Raw genomic sequence first — 27,500 nt, forward strand, 5'->3', positions numbered from 1 at the left:
GTGAGGAGTGTCGCCTTTTTACGCACCAACTTTAAGCGGCGCGCTCGGTTCGCCGCCGCGCATAAAAACGGGCTTAAATCAGCCGAGGAGCGGGTGTGTTTCACGGCGACGCTCCTGTAGCTGCTGGATAAATAAACTACCCCAAATATGTGTAATATTTCTTAAAAAATAATTTTAAAAATCACTCTACATGTTGTATTTTTTATGCCTGTGTTTCCTGGTTTTTACACACGAAGCGCCTCGTTATTCTGCTCGATATAATCTTCTTTTCTAATTTTTTAAAAAGCAGCCAAATAAGAGCATTATTCCCGCGATTGGATTGATTTTTTTACGTTGTTGTTGCTGAGACTGACACATGATATTTAATATTTTTAAAAGTATTGAGCCTCAAAGTGCACAAACTGCTGCTTGTTCTGTCTCAAATTGGCCTCAGTTTGTATTTGCAAATCCTCAGAAAAACAAAAAAAAATCACTTCAGGCAAGCCTGGCAGTAAATTCTCCTTAACTGCTTGTAAATAATTGCATTTAGTATAATTATTAGTGATATTCTCTTATTTTTAATCTGCTTTCATGCCTTTAAAATGCATTAAATGCAGCAAATGGTGCAAATCTCAGCATTTGAGGTCCACAAATGTACAAAAAAAAGGCAGGAATTGTTATTTTAAAATGACTAATAGGTGCTTCGGTGTCAAAGAAAATCCCCCAAAAAATCCCAGTCTGGACAGACATCTGAGAAAGTCATCCAGCGAGTGTGATGCTGTCTGACCTCCTGTGAACCTGTCTGTCTCCCAGTAACTCCCACCTGTAAAACACCAGTAACAGGGTGAGGTGATTTAGAGGAATGGGGGAGGAGGGAGGGAGGGAGGGATGGATGGATGAAGGTGTAAAGCGAAGCCAAGCTGAATGGATTTCACAGGTTTTCCTCACGTTAAAAAAGAAAAAAAGAAGCAGGAATGTGTGTGAGTCGCAGGTGCAAATGAAAGCTGGGATTTCCTGCAGATCCACCTGTCAGCAAACTGTCTGTGTGACTTTGTCTCGGCTAAGAAAACATGGAGGAAATGAAAATTACGGCGAGGACGGAGGGGAGAGGAGTGTTTCTGATTAAAAAAAGAATCCCGTGCTCGTGATTTTAGAGCTTTTTTAGCATATTAGCAAGAAAACGGTTCTTAAATGAAGGAAAACAAGGCTGAAGCTGCAGCTTGAAGGCTGGAGTGTGCTGTTTGTGTTCCAGAAGCAAAGACATTTACGAAGGTTTAATTGCAATTTCTCAAATGTCTACTTTCGTCTGCAGTTATGTGTGAATTCTAGAAATTGTGCAGGTTTTCTTTGCCGCTGTAATTCCTCTGGTTTGCATTTTTCTGGGCTCAGACGCTCCCAAACAGAGCTGCTGTTGTTCCAACTCCGTCGTCTCTCCGAACCAACAGTTGCCTTCTTGTGTTTTCGCCGCCTGTCGGGTCTCCGGCCTCCATCCGGCTGCACCGACCTCCTCCTCCTCCACTTCCTCCTCGCTGCCGTCGGCCATCGGGCCTTTTTGTACCTGCTCTCTCGCCGTAGTGGCTCCGGGGCCTTCTTTGTATCTCGGTGCCACGGGGCCCGGCGAGGCTCCGGCGCTTTGTTTGGCGGCTGGATGGCACATTGTGTTGATCCGGTGCCAAGCCGCCTTCTATCTGGTCTTTTTTACCTCCTCGTCTCAGTCTGTCTGCCGGCATCGTGGCTTGTTTGCTCGCCGCCGGATAAAACGCTCGTGAAGCGGCGTTTGCTTTCCGAGCTGCTCCGGTTTGTCTAGCAGGAAACTGGGGCAGGAGAGGCTCGGACAGATCAGCAGCTTCGGCCCGGAGACACCGAGCAGAGAGAGGCTGAATCGGGGCTTTGGTGTGGGGAGAGCAGGAGGGAGGTGAGGAGGAGGAGGAGGAGGAGGAGGAGGAGGGCCGAGGCCTGAGCTCCGGGTAGCGGCTGTCGGCTCGCTAACTTAAGCTCCGACGGCTTAATGAGGCAGCAGAAAGCTCGCCTAAAAACAAAAGGCCTCATTTAAAGGCGGCCCGGCCAGCCGGCTATTGTTATGCTAACGCAGCGTTTGAATATTCAGTGAGTTTTAATTAGGAGAGTCCTGAAGAAGCCGGCTGCCAAAAAAAAAAAAAAAAAAAGAAGAATCCTGCAGTCCGCTGCGAGCGTCGAAGCTTCAACACTTCAGTCGTGTTTGTCTGCAGTTTATTGAACCGCTTTCCTCACAAACACACCGAACACCAATCACGAAATTACATTTAGGCCGTTTTTTGTGAACCAGTTCCAGTTTCAAGCAGATTTTCTTTTCGTTTCTCCAAATAAGTGCCGGTTCAAAATCATTTCTAACTGAACGTTTGTTCAGTTTTAATTTGAAATTGAAGTTTTTCCTCTGCAGAGGAGTCGAGGTCATAGGCCAACCAAAATTTTCTCCCGATTATCTCGTTCTATTCGAAATATTTCTGCAAAGTAAATCATAGTTCACCATTTGAAATATTTTAATTCGGTTTCATGAATCTGCCTCAACCTCTGGGACAAATTTAAGAAAATAAAAGCATTAAATCACACAGATGATTTTTCCCGCCTGCAGCTGTGAACATGCAGATCCACACGTGTTTTTTTCCATTTTTTCTTTTACATACGTGTAATAAACTGAGTGTGTGTCTGCAGTAAAAAGCGACTGTGTTGTTGTGAAGCCGGTGTGTGTGTGTGTGTGTGTGTGTGTGTGTGTGTGTGTGTGTGTGTGTGTGTGTGTGTGTGTGTGTGGACATCCTGTGTGCTCAGTAGGCTGGAATTAGAGCACAGCATGTTATGCAATTATAACTTTATAAATAGACGCATTGTGTGTGTGTGTGTGTGTGTGTGTGTGTGTGTGTGTGTGTGTGTGTGTGTGTGTGTGTGTGTGTGTGTGTGTGTGCAGGCCTCCATCTGCTTGACTTATTCTGTTTGAACAACTCGAAAAAAGATGATTTTATTGTGTATTTTTTTGCGTACACGTGTGCCTCGACTGTTATTTATGTGTGTTTATGCATTTAAATATATATACAAAAAGGAGTGTGTGTGTCTGTCTTTATGTGTGAGTGTGTGTCGAGTTTTTCAGAAATGCTAAAAAAAAAAACATCTGTCCGTCTTTGATGAGTGTGTGTTTGTAGTTTTTTTTTTTTTTTTTTTTTAAGTCTTTTGCTTTCGGTTTATTTATTTATTTTTTTACAATTAAAAAAATTCTAGAAAACATTATTTAAATATGTGTGTGTGTTTTGTGGGTTTATATTGTGTGTTTTCATGACTTGACACACACTAGTGAAGCTTCTTTTGAATAAGATGCTGAAAAATGTATTTAAAAGAAAGGAATAAATTGCGACTGTGTGTGTGTGTTTGCAGGGTCACTGTGGTTGTCTGTAGTCGCTGTAAACTGTGTGTGTGTGTGTGTGTGTGTGTGTGTGTGTGTGTGTGTGTGTGTGTGTGTGTGTGTGTGTGTGTGTGTGTGTGTGTGTGTGTGTGTGTGTTTTAAAGCCTCACACACACACCATTCGTTCGTCCGGGCTTAAACTTAATCCTCCTGCATCAGATTATCTGACACTGATGCTGCCGCTGATACACAAACCGCTGCTTTTAAACACACACAGACACACACACATTCACTGCTGCTGCTATTTTACACAATAAACTGCATTTTTGAAACTTAAACACACACACACACCTGTTGCGATGCGTTCACTGACCACCTGTCTTCCTGTGTGACGCTCTTGAACGCACCTCTGCTTCTTTATATTTTCATTTTAGTCACATTTACAGTGAAATTCATATTGAATAGTTGCAGAATTCAGTCATTTTGGCTCCTTTTAAAGCATTTTTCTTTCTCTATGTGATCTAATCTATTAAACAAAGCATTTTAATCTCACCTGTGCTTTTATTTTCTGGACATAATTCGAATTAAACAGGAAAAACGTTCTCATGATGTTTCATTCCTACCTGACGCCTTCACTGTCTTTGCGTTTATTTAATTTCACTTTTCCGCCTCTTCTTCGTGACTTCCTGCATTACTAATGCAGGGAGAAGGCTAATTAGCAGGTCATTAGTGATGTCATACTTGTCACGTTTGAAATATAAACGTCTGATGAAGAGCCGCTGCGATGGCGTTTTAATTTTGAATAAAGGTGCGTTGTGGCTTTGTGTGCGTCTCCATAGAAATCTAGAACTCTGAGTGTGGTTTCCGGTTCATTTGCTGCCAGTTTTCTGCGGGTTATTAAGCTCCGACGTTATATTTTAAGTCCATACGTACTCTTTTTTTAATGTTGCTTCCTATTTGTTTTGTTTTGTGTGTGGTTTTGGGGTCGGGGGGTTAATGCAGCCTCGCTCAGTGTCGTGTTAAAATGTGGCTGTGGGGATTTGAAACGATGCTCGATGATGACGCTGCTGTCGGGTTGCAGAGGTTAGAGAAAGATAATCACAGAGTCAAGTTTGGTGTCGTTATTTGGGGCGCTTTATGCAGCCCGTGCAGGTGTGAAGGCGATTTTTGACGTGCATTTATTTTTAAAAAAAAACCCAGATTTATCCTTCTTCCAACATATTTCCTGTTAAGGGCCTTGCATGGCAGGTGTAACGTCGACGTCACGAGCAGGAAATGTTTTAGTTTCTTGTAAAAGAAAAAACTGCAAAATATGCACCACGAAATGCACCTTTTGCTCTGTAAGACACTGATTTTTTTTAGCTGTTTTCGACTCGGGTGTTGTGTTTACCTGCAGCGAGGAGTTGTGCATGAAGTCGGTGTTTTGTTCTGTCGGTGCAGGTGTGAAGTTGATATTTGACGTGCATTTATTTTAAAATAAAGCAGATTTATCTCTCTTGCAAAGGGGCCTTGCATGGCAGGTGTAGCATTGATGGCACGAGCAGGAAATGTATTATTTTCTAGTGAAAAATGCAAAAAAAAAGCACCATAAAATGCACCTTTTGCTATTTAATATCTCAAATCCATTAATTTTTTAGCCGTTTTCGACTAAATTTGGGTATTTTAACGCTTGAATTTGCATTTTTATCCAAAGATTTAATGTGCTCCAGAGTCGCTGCTCATCTGATCCATATCTGAGTATTTACAGTACGGCCTGGACATATTTAGATTTTGTCATTTATGAAGCATTACACGGAGCGTTCGGACCAGAGATAATGTGCAGCCGATATTTAAACAAACACTTTGCTCTGCTGCGTTTCAGACGCTCACTTCTTCGCTCTCGTCTTTTGTAAACCCTTGACTTTAATGTGGAAGGTCGCAGCTGCCAAAATAACAAGCGTCCAGCACACACTCCTCATCGTCGTCAGTGTGTGTGTGTGTGTGTGTGTGTGTGTGTGTGTGTGTGTGTGTGTGTGTGTGTGTGTGTCATATGGGGAAGGTGGACTGAAGCGCTGAGCAGCATTCTTGGGATAGCTGGGAATTTCCACCCCGACCTGTCCGTGGGAAGAGCAGCTCCGAGCCTCGGGTTTGATTCAGGTTCTGCCAGAACATGACGGCGGTTGGTGGATCCGGTTAGCGGCCTTTTAGCGGCACCGACAAACACTCCGGCAGCCATGTTTGGAGTTTAAAGACCTCTGCTGCATGATTTCTGATTGGAAACTGATAAATGGATTCATCTTCAGCACATCTGACTGTGATAAAACACAGGTTCTCCTCATTGTGAAGCTACTAGCGCTAGTGTTAGCTTCATTAGCTAACGAAGAAGGAAGTTCGGATTTGTCGAATTTGTTGTATAATGTCAGCAGGTTGATTCGACTTGATTTTGGATATGATGGTTAATTCAGCCTCCTGGGTGCTTATGGCTTCTGTAGCGTTCAAATTTAGCAAATAAATTCTGATAAAACATTGATTAATGTTCTTTTCATGCTAATACACCTTTGTTCTTTAACCTTTTATTAATGCTTTCTGGTAGATGTTGTTTTCTACAAGCATCGCCATGAAGAAAGTTGTCTTTTCTTGATTGCTTTTCAATTATATCATCTTATTTTTAAAGAAAAATGACTGTAAATAAATTTAAAAGCAAATATCATAATCCCCGAGCAGCCTTTTGGATTTGTTTCTATGGATATGGACATTTAGGAGAACTTTATGAAGCAGGCCCAGTCCAGGTACCACAACCGCTTGGGTTTAAAAGGTCAAATTATGTTTTTATTTCAAAAAAATATAGTTTCAAGTGCATTTCTAGGTCCAGTTTTGCTTTAAATGTGTACAAAACCTGCCAAGCAACACTCAGGGCAAAGAAAACATTTACTCACGTATAAATATGAGGTAGCTGTAGTACTTTCTAACTGTTATACTCCACATTTCTGAGGAAAATACTGTATTTTTTACTCCAAAGCATTTGCTTAACTGCTTATACTTCCAGTTACTTTGCAGATTTACATGTTTGCGCACAAAAACACATAAAATTATAAAGTTAAATGGAGACAGAGTCATTTTTAAATGTAAAAATGCTTCTGTTTTGTAGTTTCTGCTTCCACATATTCTAATTTGCTGCTTTTTCTCTTAATTATTGACATTTTTTTGAAGTTTGAAGTATTTATTGGTCACAACAAGCCTCATAAACGTAATATTGTATCAGTAATAATTTGGAAAACAATCAGGAGATTAATCCATAATTTAAAATATTAGCTGCAGACCTGCATGAAACTGTAAAGTGCTGCTCATATATTGATGCAGGACTAATAATAATCTGCACTGAGCATTTTTAAATAGAAAAAATGCTGATTATCCTGAGGTTGCACATTTTATTACGTATTTTCTGTACACAGCTGTCATATTTTGGCTCAGTAATATCAGTACTTTTTAGAAAAGCTGTGAAACTACACATTAAATACACAGTTTTTCTACTATATCTGAAATATTTGTGGCACCTGAACATTTTGTGGATTCATTCAGCTCTCTTGGCTTCTTAAAACACAACAAAAAGCCCAGCTGGGTTTTCTTTTCCTTTTTTTTTTCTTCCTGCTGTAAAACTCGGTCTGTGTTGCATTATCGCCCAACGCCGAGGCTCTTATTTCTCGCTTCTCCGCCGTGTTTGTCCGTCGTGACACGGTTCTGCAGCGATCAGGAGGATTGGGTTTCTGCTGCCGTCGCTCAGACCTTCGCTTCCTGCGAGGAGCCCATTCTCAGCGGCTGATTTTTCTTTTTTTTCCCCTTTTCCGTGTGCGTAATAAAGCCTGCTCTCACATGCACTGAGCACAAGCTCAGCAAGCTTAAGTAAGTTAACGTTTTCTGGCTGGAGAATAAAGCGAATCTGTGCGAGAGACACCACTTTAAACCTAGAGCCGCTCTGCACAAACACACACACACACACACACACACACACACACACACACACCGCTAGAAAACCCACCCAGTGTTCATTATCAAAGTGGAAAACGGGGCTGTTGTCATTTTGTCCAGCATGTGTGTCTGTACATGTGTGTGTGTCTGTACATGTGTGTGTGTCTGTACATGCGTGTGCGTCTGTACATGCGTGTGTGTCTGTACATGCGTGTGTGTCTGTACATGCGTGTGTGTCTGTACATGTGTGTGTGTCTGTACATGCGTGTGTGTCTGTACATGTGTGTGTGTCTGTACATGTGTGTGTGTCTGTACATGTGTGTGTGTGTGTGTGTCTGTACATGCGTGTGTGTCTGTACATGCGTGTGTGTCTGTACATGCGTGTGTGTCTGTACATGCGTGTGTGTCTGTACATGTGTGTGTGTCTGTACATGCGTGTGTGTCTGTACATGTGTGTGTGTGTCTGTACATGTGTGTGTGTCTGTACATGTGTGTGTGTGTCTGTACATGCGTGTGTCTGTACATGTGTGTGTGTCTGTACATGTGTGTGTGTCTGTACATGTGTGTGTGTGTCTGTACATGTGTGTGTGTCTGTACATGTGTGTGTGTGTCTGTACATGCGTGTGTCTGTACATGTGTGTGTGTGTCTGTACATGTGTGTGTGTCTGTACATGTGTGTGTGTGTCTGTACATGCGTGTGTCTGTACATGCGTGTGTGAGTGTTTTAGTGGGTCAGTCCTGCTGTGGTGAGCTGTTAAGGAGGCTGCATGGACTCGCTGATAAACACCGGACAGCTGTCACACTTTAGACAACAGAAAAAGAAAAAAAACAGTAACACAAAGCGGCGGTTTGCGCTTTAGCTCAGACGGCTAACACACATCCTGCTAGAGGTTCGGGATGACGGTTCTTGTAAAAAGGTGGACGGATGTTTGTGGACGTCAGCAGCTCTGTTGTTGGAATTACAATTTATTTTCCATTATTTGCTTCATTTTGTCGTCTGAATTTTCTTTCTACGACACTAGAGTGCTGTAAATGCACAATCCAGTCTCCGTAAAATTAGGTTCCAATGCAGCTAAACTGCATTATCAATTTGTTTTGTTTTCTTTTAGAGGAACATGATTTTGTTTTGAAATAAATGTAATTTGTGACATTGGCAGTTTGAAAAACCCACACAACCCTACCGGTGGCATAAACCAGATAGCCGCCTTCGTCAGTCTTAGAATTAAGTTCAGTTTTCTCTCATTGTTTACTTTGTGATTTGGTTTTAGCACCAAAACTTCATGGTTAGTTTCTTTGAAAATGCATCTTTTACATGTTACAAGCTTGGATGAGTTTAACCACCACAATAACTTGGTTAGAGTTTGGCAAAATGTCCTGGTTCGGGTTAAAATACGAGTCTTTTACTACAAATTGGAAGCCACTTGCTTGGTTACCATGGTGACAGGTCCCACCCCATTTGGTATATGACTGGTTGGCTAGAAAGGAGAAACAGTGAAGCAGTAAAATTGATTGGAAATATATTTGTCATGTGTCAAAAAACGAACAGAAAATGTTCAAAAGTATAAGTGAGAATTCCCAACGTCGCCCCACCAGGTCGAGGCAGACGGCTGCCTTCCCCAAGCCTGGTTCTGCCAAAAGTTCTTTTTTTTTTTTTCATTTTTGTTTGTTCTTACAGGGAAATAAGAGATTTTTTCGTTTGTTTCTTCCCACTGTTGCTGAGTTCTTTTCTAAGGTTTGGATTGGTTGGATTTCTCTGTATAAATTCTCACCTTGCTATGTTAAGTCCCTTGAGATGACAGAAGTTGTGAATTGATGCTACATTAATCAGACTGAATTTAACAGATAATACAGTTTGGTTGTATAGGAACGTCCTTTTGTGGAAGCTGGGATGAAATGCAGAATATCTTGTCAAGAACATCCATTTTTCTATATTATTTTTGCAGCAGGACCTGAAGGACTCGAATGCCAAACCCTATATTTCATTATTAGCACTGTCATCCACTTACTGTACCAGTATTGTAGCCATAATCTATAGTAGCAGCCTCCTGTTTATGGTGTTTATGCACAGTAACAGACTGTAGTGACAAGTTCTGTTGAATGAATATTAAAAAACATCAATTCTCAGTTCCATGACCAAGAATTAACCTCAGTAGTTACAGGAATTTAACAGGATTTTTTGTAAGACTACAAGAAAAAAACCTAACAGAGGTTAAATCTAAATTACGAAGGTTTATGAAATGTGCTGTTTAAAAAAAAAAAAACACTTTTACACATTATACACATATATATCTGTCATGTGGTGGTAGCGTCTGGATGTTAGGAGGAAGCTCGGTTTGACACATTTTAATATAAATAGAAGTTTTCAGTCATTTTATATGTAAACTCCACTTCCTGTCTGTATAAACACCTGCAAGGATGCTTGAATTTGTCTTAAATTTACTAATATTACCTTATTGTTTGATTGCAATTCCACAAATCTGTCATTAATCCAGATTTTTAGACTTCTTTTAAATTAATCCTGAACTCTCTCGTATCTTTTGGTGTGTTTCTGCTCAGCATCCAAATATATAAATGTGTGTGTGTTGTGATGTTGCACAGGACCAATTAGCTTCATCCGTACGAGATGTTGTGTTGTGTTTGTGTAGTTTTTGTGTGTAGAATTGCACCGCCGACCCTCCCGCAGCGTTGGTGCCTTGCTTCACACTGGAGCAACAAAAGGGCTACACGGTCCATTTTTATTTCCGAGGAGCAAAATGGCACGTTTTTTATGTTGAAGTGGGCTAGTATCTGTGCAGGACCACGCTCCTGAACACGCAATCACACACAAACACACACACACACAAACACACACACACACTGGGGCATTGTAGTGATGGTAGATGTGCCATGCTGAGAGGACCGTTGGTTTGATGCCCGTTCTGTCCCTCGCTAGCACTGCCAGGATGCATGCAAATAGGTCACACAACACACATGCACACACACAACGTACACACACACAACGTACACACACACACACACACACATGCACGCGCATAATAACAGAGCCCACAGTTTGCAGCTCCAGCTCCTGCTGTCACTGCATTAACACAGATCTGGCTTTTTTTCAAGTGGAATCTTAGAATAAAGACGCTAACAATGCTAACAATGCTAATAATGTAAACTCCATTATCTGGGTCTGTTTTCACTCTACTGAAGGTTTGTTTTATGTCGTACGTCTTTTGGCTTCCACACATGCTTTCTAAATAAAAATTATGGCCGTACCTGACTGTAAAAAGAAAAGAGGGACGGCGAGGAAGGAATGATTCAAAGGCAACAAAGAGAAATAAAGAAAGAACAAACAGAAAAAGAATCCTGCAGCTCCGGAGTGCTGAAGTAATCAGCTCTTTGATCTGCCTCCTTTATTATTCCAGTGTGGGCCAAATAATGCAGTCCTGATTGTGTTGCTGGCAGCCGGCGAGCTTCCATATGTTGCCTATTAGAGGCTCTTAGCGGCTGCGTCTCCAAACGGCCTTTTCTCCGACGCTGTTTTAAAGGGTCGCCAGTTCAGGGTGGATTTTTTTAGTTCGTTTATGCGATTAGTGCAAGAAAATGTACCTTCCTGTGCAAGTAAACTGCATTTTCAATGAGGTTTTATACTGGGAAATGTAGTTTTGTTGTGAAATATATAAATTCTCACCTGGCATGTGGTTGGAGAGTCGACGAGACTGAAGTTTTGCTTTCTAGTTCGATTTAGGTCCAAAATATCACACTTTCTGAGGTTTGGCACCAAGATTACTTTGGAAAATTTTATAATTTGGGTTAAAATGCAGCTTTTTTACTACATCTTAGAGGTGTGTCCTCCATTTTCTGGGTTTCCCATCTAATATGGTTGGCGAAGTTGTAAAATTGATTAAAAACATACTTGAAATACGTTACAAACCCATGCAAGCCGACAATAATATGTATACGAACTGAAAATACAGTTATTTGTATAAGAACCTAATTTTGTGCAGACTTGGTTTTAAAGGGTCGTGAGTTCAGGGTGGGTTTATTTTTTCGTTTGTTTATGCGATTAGTGCGAGAAAATGTACCTTCCTGTACAAGTAAACTGCATTTTCAATGAGGTTTTATACTGAGAGTTGTCTAGACCCAAGTTTTGCTTTCTAGTTCGATTTAGGTCCAAAGTATCACACTTTCTGAGGTTTGGCACCAAAAATGACCTGGAAAAATGTCGTAATTTGGGTTAAAATGCGACTTTATCACTACATGTTCGAGGTGTGGCCTCCATTTTCTGGGTTTCCCATCTAATATATGAGATGCAGCTTAGTTGTGTAAGAACCTACTTTTGTGGAGACTTGGTTGGATTGGTACTAGCGTTTCTGCTCTGAAGTCAGAAAAAGTTGGTGTTTTAGGTGTTTTTAAAGCTGTATTTAACACTACAACATATTTATGTTTAATTATTTAATCATATACACTCTATATGGAGTTTAATAGTTATTTTATGTTGCTGATCATTTGATCATTTGTAAATGTTCCTTTTATTGCAGCATTGAGTAGTTTACATTGGAATCTTTTGGCTGTATTTCCTACTGAACAGACTAAATAGACAAAATTATCTGCCATATTATGATAATTTAATGTTGTTTGATGTGCTAGAGAGCTTTAATATCTCTGCATTGAGTCAGAGGATGATTTTATCAGTCCTTCTTACACTTGGACCCACTTAACCTTGTAACATCAAGACGCCATCCAGAAAAAAAGGAAGTTTTATCACGTCACCGTGCCAATGTTGTGGTTTTTAGAGGCTAGAGGACACAATGAGTGGAACTTCCATTTTTAAACTGCAGTGTGTCAGTGAGACTCAAAAAAACACAAGTTCAGATTTCCAGAATTTCATCCGTAACAAATGGAAAGAACCAATCCTTGCAAGGTGGAGCTTTTTGTATCATTCGAATATGTTTGGTTGAATTTCTCCAATATTTCATATCAGCATAAAGCATTGTTGAGGAGTTTCACAATGTCTGAGCAGGGTTGTAGGTGAGCTGCTGTGCTTGAGGTGCAGCAATAAAAGGCTTGTTCAAATGGAAAAAAAACTACTTTGAAATATGCATTTTTGACTCTTAGAAGTGAGTTTTTAGGGGTTTAATCACCAACTGTAGCAGAACTTTAAAGTTTGTCATGAGTATACCAACCTAGTCTCCACATAATTATGTTCCTATTCAACTCAACTACATTCTGTAATGTAGTTTGTTGCTTGGGATGTGGTGAGAAGGTTTGAAAGAGCGACAGAATACATGGGGGGTAGTCGGAGTGGTTGGTTGGGTTGGACGAAATACCATTAGTCTCTCAATTTAGTTCCATTTTCTACCATTATTTTCTTCTTGGTTCGGTTTAGGCACCAAAACTACTGGTCAGACTTCAGGAAAATGTTATAATTTGGGGTCAAAATCCGACCATTGGCTATGATATGTTGATTAGAAACCTATTTGTGATACGTTTCCATGAAAATGTGATAGAAAATGCAGTTTAGTTGTATAGAAATCAGATTTTGAGGACAGTAAATTAGGATCCAGATGTTGGATTTGCCTCTGAAGTGACCACCATTACTTCACCATCACTTTGTATGTTTTCCCAGAGAACAAACCACTTAAATGATGTATTTCTACCAATCCTATGATATTTCCACTGGTACCAGACTCAGGAAAATCAATTTTAGCTCCATTTTTACCGCCACTGACACTGAGAATAGCTAAATCATGAGTAAATGCAGTCTTTCTGTCCAGTCGTCATGCTGTGGCTGTAACTTTCCACGAGTCCTTCAGGCCCAGACGGACACATAAATAAGATGAGGTGGTTTTTTCAGGCCCGGTGGAAACAGAACCAGTCAGTCGATGCACACAGGAGGCCGCTACTCTAATCCTTATTAACGTTTTTATGGCTCACCAGGCTGAACGGGATCAGAATCAGATGTTCGGGGGGAACCGTCTTCGCTGCGTTTGAACCGCTTTAGGTGCGCTTGATTTAAGCTGTCAGGCTCCTGGAACGGCCTCTGAAACCACTGCATCTCTGGAGAAAAAAAGCTAAACCAGTGCTCCGCATCCTCTGGCATCTATTCGCTCATTTTTCCTTCTTTCTGCGAAATATTTTGTACATCAGCTTGAATTTCCGTCTTTTTTTGTGAGTTTGAATCGGGATCAAACTGCTGGAGTGTGATAAAGCTCACTGAAAAAAGATGTACAAATTTAGATCAGATGACATAAAAACGTGTCTGTCTTTGCAGTTTTAACTCCATTTCAGGTGATTTTATCGCGTTTACTCACTTCTGTTGTGTGTTTTTAGCCTTTTTAATCAGATTATAAAGTAAGTGTGTTTTGTAGGTTGTTGCTGTGGTGCACAAAAATGATTTATCTTCATTTATCCAACACAAATTCAATGTCATTTAAAGCAGGTTTTTCTGACTTTTATCCCCTAAATAGAAACATTTAAAGAGTTGCAAATTTTTTTATGTGATTAGGGCAACAAAATATACCTTCCTGTACAAGTAAACGGCATTTTCAATGAGGTTTTATACTGGGAAATGTAGTTTTGTTGTGAAATATATGGAAATTCTCACCTGTCATGTGGTTGGAGAGTCGACCAGCCTTCAGTTTCACTTTCTGTTTTGATTTAGACCCTAAATATCACACTTTCTGAGGTTTGGCACCAAAATTACCAGTTAAAATGTCATAATTTGGGTTAAAATGTGACTTTTTCACACGTTTTTAGTCTTTCTAATTAGATTACAAGGCCAGTTTCCTCTGTAGATTGTTGCTGTAGTGCAGAAAGTTGATTTATCTCCATTTATCCAACACAAATTCAATGTCACGGGTCATTTAAAGCAGGTTTTTCTGACTTTCATCCCTTAAATAGAACCATTTAAAGGGTCTTGAGTTCAGGGTGGGTTTTTCTTTTTAGTTCGTTTATGTGATTAGTGCGAGAAAATGTACCTTTGTGTACAAGCAAACTGCATTTTCAATTCAAAGATTTTATACTGGGGAATGTAGTTTTGTTGTGAAATATTTGGAAATTCTCATCTGTCATGTGGTTGGAGGGTCGACTAGACTGAAGTTTCACTTTCTGGTTTGATTTAGGACCAAAATATCACACTTTCTGAAGTTTGGCACCAAAATTACCTGGAAAAATGTCACAATTTGGGTTAAAATGTGACTTTTTCACTGGGTTACCCATCTAATATATGATTGATGAAGCTGTAAAATTGATAAAGGACTTACTTGTAATACGTTACAAACACATACAACTTATCAAAAAATACGTACATGAAATTAAAATGTACTGTAGTTGTATAAGAAGCTGCTTTTATGGAGACTTGGTTGGACTGGAAATAGTATTTCTGCTCTAAAGACAGAAAAAGTTGGGATTTTATGTGTTTTTAAAGCTAACACTACAATATTTTTGTTGAATTATTACTATATGGAGTTTAGTATTTTTTTAATGAGGCTGAATATTTGGAGAGTCGACCAGACTTCAGTTTCTGGTTTGATTTAAGCCCAAAATATCACACTTTCTGAGGTTTGGTACCGAAATTACCTGGATAAATGTCATAATTTGGGTGAAACTGTGACTTTTTCGTGTGTTTTTAGCCTTTTTAATGAGGTTGCAAAGTGAGTTTCTTTTGTAGATTGTTGCTGTGGTGCAGAAAGTTGATTTATCTTATTTTTTTTTTCAGTTTTTTTGACTGTTATCCCTTAAATAGAACCATTCATCCTGATGAGACCTGCAGGTTTATTCAAAGTTTAAAACAGTAAAATAACTGAGGAACGACAGGAAGAGATCTGCTGATGTAACTCCGCTGGCTGGACGCTCTAATGGCTGCACGCCGTCTCTTAGCACAAAGAGGTCAACCAGGTTCAAATCTCTGCAAAAACCCAAAACGGTGGAGCTGCAGGATTAAAGCGCGTTAATGTATGTGAAGGCTGTGTTTAGAGCTTTAGTGCTTTTTTTACTGTACGTTTATAACGATGTAGGAGTAAAAACCCACCAGGAAAACAGGTGTACGTTTCAGATTTGGGCCACGACTCCGAGCCCGACGTGTTTTTATTTGGACGATTAAAAATGAAAATGGCTCTGCGACCCGGAAGGACGACGTCAGCGGCTAAAGATCGACGTGTTTGTTGGTTTTAAAAGGATGTGAAGGCGTCTGAAACATGTAAATGAGAATAAATAACGGGAAAAAACGGAAAGGCGTTTCATTCGGCTCATCTCTGCTATTATAGGTTTATTTTATAGTTTTTAATTTTACACTGACAACATATATAGACATATAAATGTCACTTTTACTTATTATTTTCTGGTTGATGGTTAAAGGATCTCGTGTATTATTGGATGTGATATGAATGATGCAGTGTTCAGTACAGTTTTGTTGTTGTTTTTTTGCATTATCTTTATCAGAACTTGTAATTTCTAATAGATTCATGACAGATTATACTGCTATACAGCAGGTAAACAGCCGCTCCGTTGCCACGGCAGCCATCTTAGCGTTTTGGTTTCGGGGTCGTTGCCCGGCGCCGTGGTTACCACGTTCACACTGAGACCCCGTCGCCACGGCAACGGGTCTCGCCGTGACCCAGCATCCCGCCCCCCCACCCTCCACCCTCCGTCTGCACCCTCTTCAATAATTAACACGCCGCGGCAGCCATCTTAGCTTTTTGGCTCCGGTTTGTAGGTGCCTGCCGGCCGCGTTGCCGGGGCAACTGGGTGACGTCGTAGTTGGACTCCACAAAATCTGGCTAAAGCAGACGCACACTTAGATTTAATCTGATCACAAAACGGTGAAAAATGTTTTCAAAAAATCAACTCGGGTGAGTTTTCTGTGCTTCCGTTTGTCCACATCTGCTGTCGGACGTCCCGCTAGTATCCAAGGTGACACACGTGTTCATCTCATGACCTTCGTCAGTTTAATTTATTTACACGCCAATTATTTATTTATGAAGTTGAAGGGGGGGGAGAAGCAGCTTGAGCCAAGATGAAAAAAACCTACACAAAAGTTCAACAGGAAAAAATAAACACAGAAATATCACTGAAAGAGGTAAAAATTGGCAGCTTTAAATGCAGCAGCGGCCTTTTATACGTCAAATATAAACCGCAGGAGTGAATTGATTAAAGGAATAAAGCGGAATTCTAAGCGTTGGAGAAAGCAGAGTGAGTGACAGCGCCATCAAACCATCAAAGCTACACATGTGCGTTAGAGTACAGTGGAACACACTCGCTGCCTCCTACACACTTGTTCTCACCCTGACAGCTTGGCTGCCGCAGAGAGCAGAGGTCTCATTGGCCGCCTGCCCTGCATCGGGAGCTCTGATTGGCTGCGGGCCGCCTGCCACCGCGCCAGCTGAGAGTACACGAGTGTGTTTGTCATGGTGGCAGGAAGCAGCCGATGAAAAAATGTCTCCCTCCGTTTGGGTTTTATTCTGAAATCACAGCGTCTTATTTCTGGCTTTTTTCTTTCTGCTTCTTCTGCATCTTTGTTCACATGATGATTAGCAGAAGTTCTGTTGGTCGGATTTGTTGGAAGGAACCGATCAATATGGTTTTACTCAGTTAAAATGAATACACATAAAAACACCAACCTCGACAGAAAAATGAAGTTCAGATGCCTTTATTTAGTTATTTTTACATATGTTTAATCAAAAGAGATGGACATTAATCCCCAACTATATTGATAATTGAATAGAAACAAACTTTGAATAATCTTGTTACAGAAACAGAATCTAAATTCTCTGATTGCAGCTCCTTAAATGTAAATATATCCTGGTTTCTTTTGTAAAACACCGTTTTTCACCATTTTATAAGCCAAACAGCTTATCGGTTAATTGAGAAATCCAACAATTGGTTGATTAACATTGAAAATAATGGTTAGTTGCAGCTCTAGTGTTGATAAGCAGGAGAGTGTGGACGCTACAGATGGACGGTGTAAACTATGTCCGAGCTGAAGTAGCTTATTTTATCGGAAATTGGTTAAATAAATATTAGTAATTGGAAAATAATATAAATATCAGATCCAATAATTGGTCTGTACCAAGTTTCCAGGCTGGGCTTTGGGCCCAAAGTAAACCATAACAGATTACAACAAAATTAAAAGGGTCAGGAAGAAAAAAATAGTTGTTTTCCAATATTTCTCTGACTTTTTCAGTTTTATTTCTGTCTGAAACACCTTCTTGTAATAGTTCTTGTATAACTCATGAGGAGTCAATGGAAACACATTGAACTGTGGCTTTTGGTTGGATTTGTCTCCTCGCATTGGTTTATTTACAGTGAAGTGACAGAAGACAAAGAATGAAAGTCTCAGTTGAAATGGTATAAACTGGTGTTAGCATGACTGTTTGTTGGCTGAATTTGTGGACGTTAAACTATGATGTGATGCTCTTGTATTCATCTGTAGTCGTGTTTAAGGCAACAGGTTGGTGCTGTAGCCGTTTATAAACCTGCTTTATATTATTAAATGCATTATAGGTTTGTCTCGTGTGCAAAATCTCTCAAATTAGGGTTGTTTTCAATCACAATGCAACGTAGATTGGTTGCATTTGTCTTAACTGTCCGTTAAACTGCACCGTGACAAGATATGCAGGTTTGTAGGAGTCTGAAGTTGAAGTGTTTCCTGATTTAAGCTACACAGGTGCAGAAATTTGAGTTTAATTAATAAATCTTTCTGTAATTTGCAGTATATTGAATTTTAAATCTGATTCCTCTGGCAACATTGCTGCACCGGTTGGGGTGTGTTTTGCGTCAACCAGTCGTCTACAGCAACAGTGAGTCTGGAGGAGTCTTGGGAGAGATTCTAATGCCAAAAAAGGAATTTGAGAGGAAGGATTATCATCCAAAAATGAAAGATGGTGACGCCATAAACCTGCACTAACAGTATTTGTGAAATTACCTTCACCACCAGAAGTTGGAGATGGAAACCTTGCATTGTAGCGTTAGAATCACCAGCTGTTTCTGGTTGTTTGCTAGTAAATTTTTGTATAGAAAAAAGACCCTAAGACCAAAAAATGACCCCAAAGCAGTTTGTTTAACCAATAGTTAGGTTATATTGTGACCTCTTGTGGCTGTCGGCAGAAGCAAAAGAAGTGAGGTTACAGTTACAGAGCCTCATAATCTGCATATGGAGGAGGTTGGGGTGGATGGACGGATTGGTGAAACTCCTGAGTTTAATGTTTATTTTAATTACGACTGCTCCATAACCTTACCTGTTGATTTCTTATTTTAAATTCAAGTGTAGATTGACTTTATTAGTAAAACTATGATAAAGTGTTGTATAGTTTCACCTAACCAAGATGTTTTTGTGCCTAAACGTAACACTCACTGCTTTATGGGATAAAACTCACATTTTCTTATATCTCTTAAACAGTTTGTCTTTGAAATCCCACAAACATTATGTTCTAATCATATTTTCCAACATTTTGCTTGGGAAAAAAAGAATCTGTTACGGTTGTGATTCATCCCCGAGCTTGAAAAGATCAGATTTTTCTCGTCCGAATCATCCATTCCTGGCCGAGGTAATGAGGTCGGGGCGGTTGTGGCTCAGGAGGTGAAGTATGTCGTCCATTAATCACAGAGAGCCACATTGTAAAGTGCTTTTTGGGTAGAAGAGCTTTAAAAATCCTTTAATCTTTTAGGGACAAGTGCTGCTGGAATCGAACTGGCAACCGTCCTGCAATACAAAATAAGTAGACGGACACTCTCCTTCCATTTCTGCGTTGTGCTGTGTAAATATGTGTCTGTAACTTGGAGATTGTTGTTAATTACTTCATCAATTGATTATTTATTAAACCACTTAATGAGCTGTCAGGCAGCCAAGTGGCTCAACACCAAATTCTTGTCATTTCTCCTCCTTTTCTGTTATCGTCTTTCCTTTTTCAGTCCGTCATATCTCATTTTCCTGGCTGTTTACAGCAAAATGAACAATACAGAAGCACAAACAGCTTCGTACGGATTCATACTCTTGATTTACTCTGCCAGAGCTGGTTGGCATGTTGGATGTAAGCTGGTTTTTGGGCACATTTTGACTGTAAATGTGCAGAAATTGATGCAAAACTGTAAAATGTTGTGGTTTTAGCAGAAGTTAGCATCAAAGCTAACTGCTGTCCACTCGCTCGCGCTTGTTTTTAGCATTTAGAATCATATCCTAGAAAGTCCAGAGCTGGTTTTGGTGCAGCGAGGCCTCCATGTGTGCTTTTTATTTGCGTGTCTTCGCTGTTCGGCCTGTCTGGACGCTGCGTTGGTCGCTGCTATTCTCTCTGCTAACAAAGTCTGGCAGTTGGCAGCATGTGGCAGTAATTAAATCAAAGGAAATTGGTGAAAAAGAGAGAGAGAGAGGAGGGGAGGAAAGAAAACGTCCGTGTGGTGAGTTTGTCAGAAAGAAAAGAGGAAAAAAAAAAAAAGAGGTCCTGGCGGTTGAAAGGAAAACGGGCGGCTAATAAATGAGAGTCGTAAAGAGGCGTCACCTGTGGAGAAACGTTTTTGTTCTCTGGACTAAAAAACCTGCACAGATGCAAACCTTGTTAGTCAGTCATACAGATGGAAGATAGCAGGTCTTCATGAGCAAATGCATCCATTATTATCACGATTATTTTTAATACAATGTAGGAGAAAATCAACCTGAGAGTTAGAAATGTCATTTAGAGTGACCCCCTCTTTGTAGAATTCATATAACCTCCTTTAAAAATAGGTTAAACTTTATTTTAACCCTCTTTTATGATGCATTTTTTGCTAAAATGCAAAATGTCAAACCTTGTTGCATGGTTGGTTATGGTTGGTTTTGGTGTGAATGTGTGTGGAGACTGCAAAATTCACTGCTATTAATGTGAAATTATTTTAAAAAAAATGTACTCGTGCTTGTCAGACAGTTGATTTTACATTAAACTGAGTGAAATCCTTACAACATATAGATATTCTAGTATTCTTTAGGAGCCTGAAGGTTTCAGGTTAATTGCATAAATGGTGATTTATTTGCAAAACTGTAAAGAAATGAGCATCTCTGAAGCATATTTCCAACAACGTGGATCCTAACCCTTATTGCACAATAAACTTCATTTTTAGTTGATTAAACTTGATTGAAAGGCTCTCAGTTGTTGATGCATTTTAATGGTGTGTATTTCTTCTTAATATGTTGCAATAATGAAACAAAAATCAGGAAATCGCACTCAATTTGTGATTTTAACTAACCCTCACATCCATAACTCAACCCACAAGCATTTTTTTGACAATATAATAAGATGTCTACGAATTATAATTGAAAAAATATTAATTTAATGTTAAAACTGACCTTTAAAGATGCATTTTTTTGTACAAAATAATATGAAAATGTGAGATTTTCACAGTAAAATCCACTGGAGTTCCACTGTGTGCAGTTATGGAGCCTGAAAAGCCACGATGCGATTTGTTATTTCCTTCCTCTGATGGATATTTCTCCATTCAGACGAACAAAACACACACACACACATAAACACACATATACAAAAACACACAAACACACACACACACACTCCCAGACCTCTGGCTATTTCCTGTGTCAGGGGAGACATTATAAAGCCACATTATGTTCACTATGAGCCTCCATATTCCCCCATCACTGGAATCATCCTGTGTGTGTGTGTGCGTGTGTGTGCGTGCGTGCGTGCGTGTGCGTGTGCGTGCGTGTGTGCGTGCGTGTGTGTGTGCGTGCGTGTGTGTGTGTGATGAGAAGAGGCTACTCTATTTCCTGGGAAAGGAGATGTGAAAGGTTGCGATGTTATCATCCGCACACAGGATTAGCTCGATGCGTCTCCGAGACTCGCATCCAAAATCTGAAATGTAAAGGAAAATGCACACGAGCTGCAGTATTGATCTGTAATCTATTGATCGATAGATTTAAGTTCAGATGATCAGTTTGGGTGTCGTCTGTTGCATTGAAGGTGCGAGAGATTTGATTTTCAAGCTGCAGTCGTCACTTTAGTTGATTTTTAAGCTACAATCTGAAATATTTTGTTCTAATATGAAGCTAGACATGAGCTGCAGTATTGATCTTCAGTCTGGAAGGTATTGATTGATCGATTTAAGTTGACATGATCAGTTTTCTGTGTCTTACTTGTCGCTCTTCAAGTGCAAAAACTTTGATTTTCAAGCTGCTATTATTGGTTTAGTCACATTTTTAGGCAAAAAATTTGACATTTTGGGCTTGTAGCTCCTTTAATATAAAGAAACATGAGCTGCAGTAATGATCTTTAATCAATAAAGTATTGATTGATAGATTTAAGTTGAGTTGATCATGATTTTGTTGTTCTTAAAATACAGAAACTTAGATTTTTGAGGTAAAATTATCACTTTGATCACTTTTTAGGCAAAAATGTGAAATACTTCCAGCTTGTAGAACTTTTAATAACATGAAGATACACTTGAGCTGCAGTATTGATCTTCTATCAATAAAGTATTGATTGATAGATTTAGTTTTAGGTGATTCGTTTCTTCTATTATCACTTGTTGCATTTAAAGTGCAGAAACTTTGACTAAAAATCTATTTTCAAGCCAAAATGTGACATTGTCTGCTTGTAACACCTCTAATGTGAATATAAATGTGAGCTGCAGTATTGATCTCTAATCAATAATGTATTGATTGATAGATTTAAGTTCAGTTGATCAGCTTTCTGTTGTTCATAAAGTGCAGGAACTTTGATTTTTGAGCTGCAATCATCAGTTTTAGCAATTTTTAGGCCAAAATTTGACATTTTTCTGCTTGTAGCTCCTCCAGTATGAAAATACACATGAGCTGCATATTGATCTTTAATCAGTAAAGTATTGATTGATGGATTTTAGTTGAGATGATCAGTTTCTCCATCTTTTATTGTCAGCTGTTGCTCTTAAAGCGCAGAAACTTTGATTTCTCAGCTGAAATCATCAGTTTAATCAATTTTTCAGCAAAATGTGAATTATTTTCATCTTTTGAAGAAGATATACGTGAACTGAGATATTGATTGTCAATCAATAAGGTATTGATTGATAGATTTTAGTTGAGGCAATCAGTTTGTGTTGCTCTTAAAGTGCAGAAACTGTGTCCAATCATCGATTCAGTCCATGTTTAGGCAAAAACGTGACATTTTCTGCTTGTAGCTTCTTTAGCATGATGATATACATGAGCTGCTTGTTATTGATCCTTGATTAGGAAAGTATTGATTTACTGATTGAGGTTAAAGTGATCAAATCTCTGTTCCCTGCTGCTCTTAAAGTGCAGGAATTTTGACTTTTGAGCTGCAAATTCAATCAACCTTAAAGTAAAAATGTAAATTATTTTCCTCGAATATGAAAGCAAAAATATGACTAACATGAAGGTACACCTGCATATTGATCCTTGATCTAGAAAGTATTGATTTATAGATTTCAGTTGTCTTCCATTGTTAACTGTTGCATTCAGAGTGCAGAAACTTTGATTTTAAAGCTGAAATCATCCGTTTAGTCCATTTTTGACCCAATAATGTGAATTATTTCCTACTTGTAGCCTCTCTAATATCAATATACACCTGAGCTGCACATTGATACTTGATCAGGAAGGTATTGATTGATAGATTTAGGTTCAGGTAATCACTTTGTGTGTCTTATGTTGTCCCCTGTTGCGTTTTAAGTGCAGGAATTTTGATTTCGGTCCATTTTTTGGGGCAAAAATGTGATATTTTCTGCTTGTAGCTCCTGTAATGTGAAGATACACTTGAGCTGCTTATTGATCCTTGATCAAGAAAGTATTGATTGATAGATTTAGGTTGATATGATCACCTTTCTATGTCTTCTGTAGTCACCTGTCACCTCTTGATGTGCAGAAACTCTGATTTTCAAGCATTTTCCAGCAAAAATGTGACCTATTTCCTGCTTGTAGCTCCTCTTAAATGAAGATTTGTTGCTTTTCTTTGCCACACATGGAAGCAACGTGAATAATTTTGCGCTTTAGACGACGTTTAACAGAAACTCCAATGAGCTAAACCTGAAATCACATTTTCGTTTCCGTGCAGGTGATGAATTCAGCTGAATCCAACATACATATGCTGTTTATATTTAGTTTAAGTTAATATACGTACAGAGAGACGTACAGAAAACAGTCCTGCAGCTAATTCTCTGTAATTAGTGGTCAGTTAAAGCGCTGTGACTTCACTGAGCGTCTGACTCGTTGATGCTGCGGCTGCAGGCGAGACCAGACGCCATGTTGAATTCATTTACAGGCCGCAGTGTAAACACAACCGGACCGCCTGCTTCCTCCTCCTCCTCCTCCTCCTTCTTCATCTATTACTTTCTTTTTACTTTGATTTGTTTGTTTTCTCTCTAATTTGCTTTTTTCGCTTCTTTCTTTCCGTTTATTCGTGCAGATGCAGCTTCTCTGGTTTCGTTTTTGAGCTCAGATTTGTGTTTTTGTTCTATTTTTACGCAGTTTTCTTCCCTTTCTTTCTTTCCTTTGAAGTTTTTTTCCATCACTACAGACTCTTTTATTCCATTCTTTGTGATTCACGAGGGTTCCCGCCCCTATAAAGTGAATCATTTTATAATTGGAGCCTCGACTCTGACTACAAGTGAATCAAACACGAACATCGAGACGTTAAAACCTGATTCAGCAACAACTCCAGTGCACAAAAATAAAAAAAATAAAGTCAGAAATCAGTAAAATGTGTGAGATTGAGCTGTGGTGAAGCTGAAGATGAAGATCCTGTAACTGGGTTAGTGCTGAGGCAGGACGACAGTAAATAATAGATCAACATTCTGCCGCCTGAGAGGAAACTAAAGGAGGGAGATTCATTAGAATCAGTGGAAACAGTCTTTATACACTGGAAAAACATGTTAAATTGTCATTTTTTTCAGCGATTTGCTGTTGTTTTGCTGATTTTTGTATTGATAATAATGAAATCGCTGGAAAGAAGTCTTAATTTAAATGTCAACTGTTAAAAGGCCAAATATCTGTATTTTTGTTAATGGTAATTTGCTATTTTATAAAGTTAGATTGTAAAGTTACATGATATGATGTGTATTTACATCAGAAAAAAAAACCAAAAATCTCAGTTGTACAGTTTTTAAATGTATCTTTTGAAAAAGTTTCAGTTATTTTAATAATTTTTCTTGTTAAATTGCAGGTAATAATGAGTAAAATTACAGAAAATAGTACTTTTTTTACATTAATCTGTAAAAAACATTTTTAAAACAATATTTACAATATTTGACTGTAAAATTATGTAATTTTTTATTGTATTTAAAATAAGAAAAAAGTAGTTCTACAGATTTTTTTTTTCCTTTTTTGTGGAATTACAAAATAACTAGTAAAATCACAGAAACAACATGTATGACAGGTAAAGGTTTTTTATAGGTCAAAATTGTCAATGTGCACATAAAAAAATACATAATTTTATATTTGTATTTATATAATATTTTTAATTTGTTCTTTTACAACTATTTATTGTAAAATTACATTTTTTTACATTATATAATCAGAAAAAAAATCATTATTTTGTTAATTTTTATTTTTGTTATTCAATGTATATTATTTATTTTATATTTTTTTATTATTAATTAATTATTAATTGCTATTGTTTGGCAGAAAAAATATGCGTTTTAAAGATTAAAAAACTGAAATGTCTGTAACGTTTTGTCGATTTACAGATAATATCAAGTAAAATCCCTGGAAAAATAAGTATTAATTTATATTTTAACTGTAAAATAAACAAACCAAAAAAATAGAAAAAAAATTATTTAAAAAATGTACAAAATGTCTGCATCAAAAATCATATCACACACAAATAGTAGTTATTTATTTAATAAATATATAATCCTAAAATGACACCATTTAACTGTCTTTAAATCAGCTGTAAATATCTTTATTTTTACTAATATTCACAGTTTTTTCTAATTTTCAAACATTACAAAATTCTGCTATTTTTTTCTGCTGCTCTTGCTGCCAGATGTTCACTTTTTTAAACTTTTTTTTGCGTATGAAGCTAAAAGTGACTCAGATTTGTGTTTGTGAGAGTCATTCATCTGTTTTCCCTCCTTTAACCGAACGTCTACAAACTCTCCGTCCAGTTTATCTTCTTCCTCCTTGTTCTTCTTGTATTTTTTTAATGGCTCACCTTCCCTCCGTCGGCCTCCTGGAGCTCAGTGTGAATCCGTCGACCCCCCTTCAGGTGCAGGTGCATCGCAGCGAAGCAGCGCTCTGAGTCCACTTGTCTTCACGTGGGGGTTTCTAATCAAGCCACAGGAAGCTGCAGCTCCAGGGAGTGTGGCGGCGTGTTTTAGTGTGTGTTGGTGTGTTTTAGTGTGTGTTGGTGTGTGTTACTAGTGAGCTCAAGAATGTGTTTCGGTCCATGAAACTCACCGAGAGTGAGGAGGAGGAGGAGGAGGAGGAGGAGGAGGAGGAGGAGGAGGAGGCATGTTTTCAATTACACAGTGTTTCTGCAGATGTGAGCTCCAGCTCTCTTCTCGCTTTCTGATGGGAGTTTAATGATTTTTGTTTTATTGTTTGTGGGGCTTTTCAAAATGCAAAAAAAAAAAAAAAAAAAAATAATAATAATAATAATAATAATAATAAATTAGATTTTTTTCTAGTGTTTTATTTATTTTTTCTTTCTTTTTTCAATGCTCTACTACTTTTTAAAATCCAAACTCCTTGTTTATTTTGGGTTTTTTTTGTAACTTGGATGTTGTCTTTCCCTTGCATTTTATTTGTTTTATTTATTAGTGTTTCATTGTCTTATTTTTCTCATTTTTTAAAACATCAGTTTTTTTTTTTTTTTTAAATGTACATTTTTTTGGGACTCAGGAATCCCTATTTTATTTTTTTTTTATTTTTTTGTAACATTTGTTTCATTGCCCTTTTAGCAGTTTAAAACATCTGTATTGTTTTAAAAATATTTTTCAATTTTTTTAGACTCGTGAATCCCTATTTTTTTAACATATTTCAGTTTCAGTGCCCTATTTTTATTTATTTATTTATCTCATTTTTAGTTTTTTAATTTTTTTTTTTACTTTGAGCATCTCCTTGAATATTTTTTTATTTTTATACAATTTGTTTTTATATATTTGACATATATTTCTGTTTATATTTTTTAGCCTTTTCATTTTTTAACTTCTCCACAATTTGTTTTAATTTTTAACTTTTTTAATCAAATTAAAAATATATAAAAATATAAAACATTGGTCTTTCTTTGTCTTATTTTTTCTATATTTCTTTTTTATTTTAAACATCTGCTCGAAGTGTTTTTTTTAGTATATTTTTATAGATATATATTTCTACTTATATTTGCATCTTTCTTATTTTTCTTCTCAAAGTTTTTTTTATAGAATTTTTTGGGATTTATGAATCAAAAATCAGCTAATTTTTTCTCTTCTGTGCCATGCATTTTGTTTTTTCTGCTACATCTGTCTATATGTACCCTATGTTTCTATTTTTATTTTATTTTGTCCTTCTTTTTGAATCATAAATCCTTATGTGTGCTGCTTTTTTCCTTCTTTTTTATTTCTTTATTTTTTCTATTGATATCCTGTTTTTCCTCTGTTTTTTTTTTTGTTTTTGAACATCTGCTTTTTCCTTCTTTCTTTCTTTCTTTCTCTGCGTCTTTCCCTCTTTCCTAATCTTTCTTACTTTCTCTTCATTCGGCCTCATATGGAGTCAATTAGACGGCGCTGCTCCAAACTCTGCATGTGTGTTGGTGTGTGTCGGTGTGTGTTTTAGTGTGTGTTGGTGTGTGTTGGTGCACATCTGGTTCGCATTAGTGCAATTGCAGGTTGCTAGAATAAAGGGCTGGGCTCGGAGGTGGTGGGTGGGATTTCCTTCCGCTTTCTCACACACACACTCGCGGTAGCAGCGGCTTTTTTTCCCTCCATGTGTTTTGAATCAGGAACATAATTAACCTTCAGAGGATTCCGAGGCCGTGGCTCAGATCTCCGCTATAAAAATACATCTAAAAAACAGAAAAAACCACCACTACTACCCAAAAAAAAGAAATGTTTGAACCGTCCGCGGTACGTTTGATTCCCACGTCTGCCTCCGTAAAACCCAGTCTCCAGGTGGACGCTGCACAGGAGGGACGTTTTCCCTTTATTAATGCAATAAAGGAGCAAATCTTCACCTCTGGGAGAATCTGACATGAGAAATTATGATTCAAACGCCTCGTATTGTTGCTGTTTTAAATCAGTATTTGCAGCGTTTTTTCTGTTTGTGTGACGTGAA

The 27,500-nt window shown here is 38.2% G+C and overlaps 1 protein-coding gene across 7 annotated transcripts in view; it reads left to right on the forward strand.

Annotated features, from left to right (window-relative positions):
- Nucleotides 1-27,500, forward strand: part of LOC111564555 (transcription factor 4) — a 291,882-nt gene that overhangs the window by 199,349 nt on the left and 65,033 nt on the right. The gene's annotated exons all lie outside the window — the stretch shown is intronic.

This window comes from Amphiprion ocellaris, chromosome 17 (genome assembly GCF_022539595.1).
Source record: "Amphiprion ocellaris isolate individual 3 ecotype Okinawa chromosome 17, ASM2253959v1, whole genome shotgun sequence".
NCBI classification, from domain to species: domain Eukaryota; kingdom Metazoa; phylum Chordata; class Actinopteri; family Pomacentridae; genus Amphiprion; species Amphiprion ocellaris.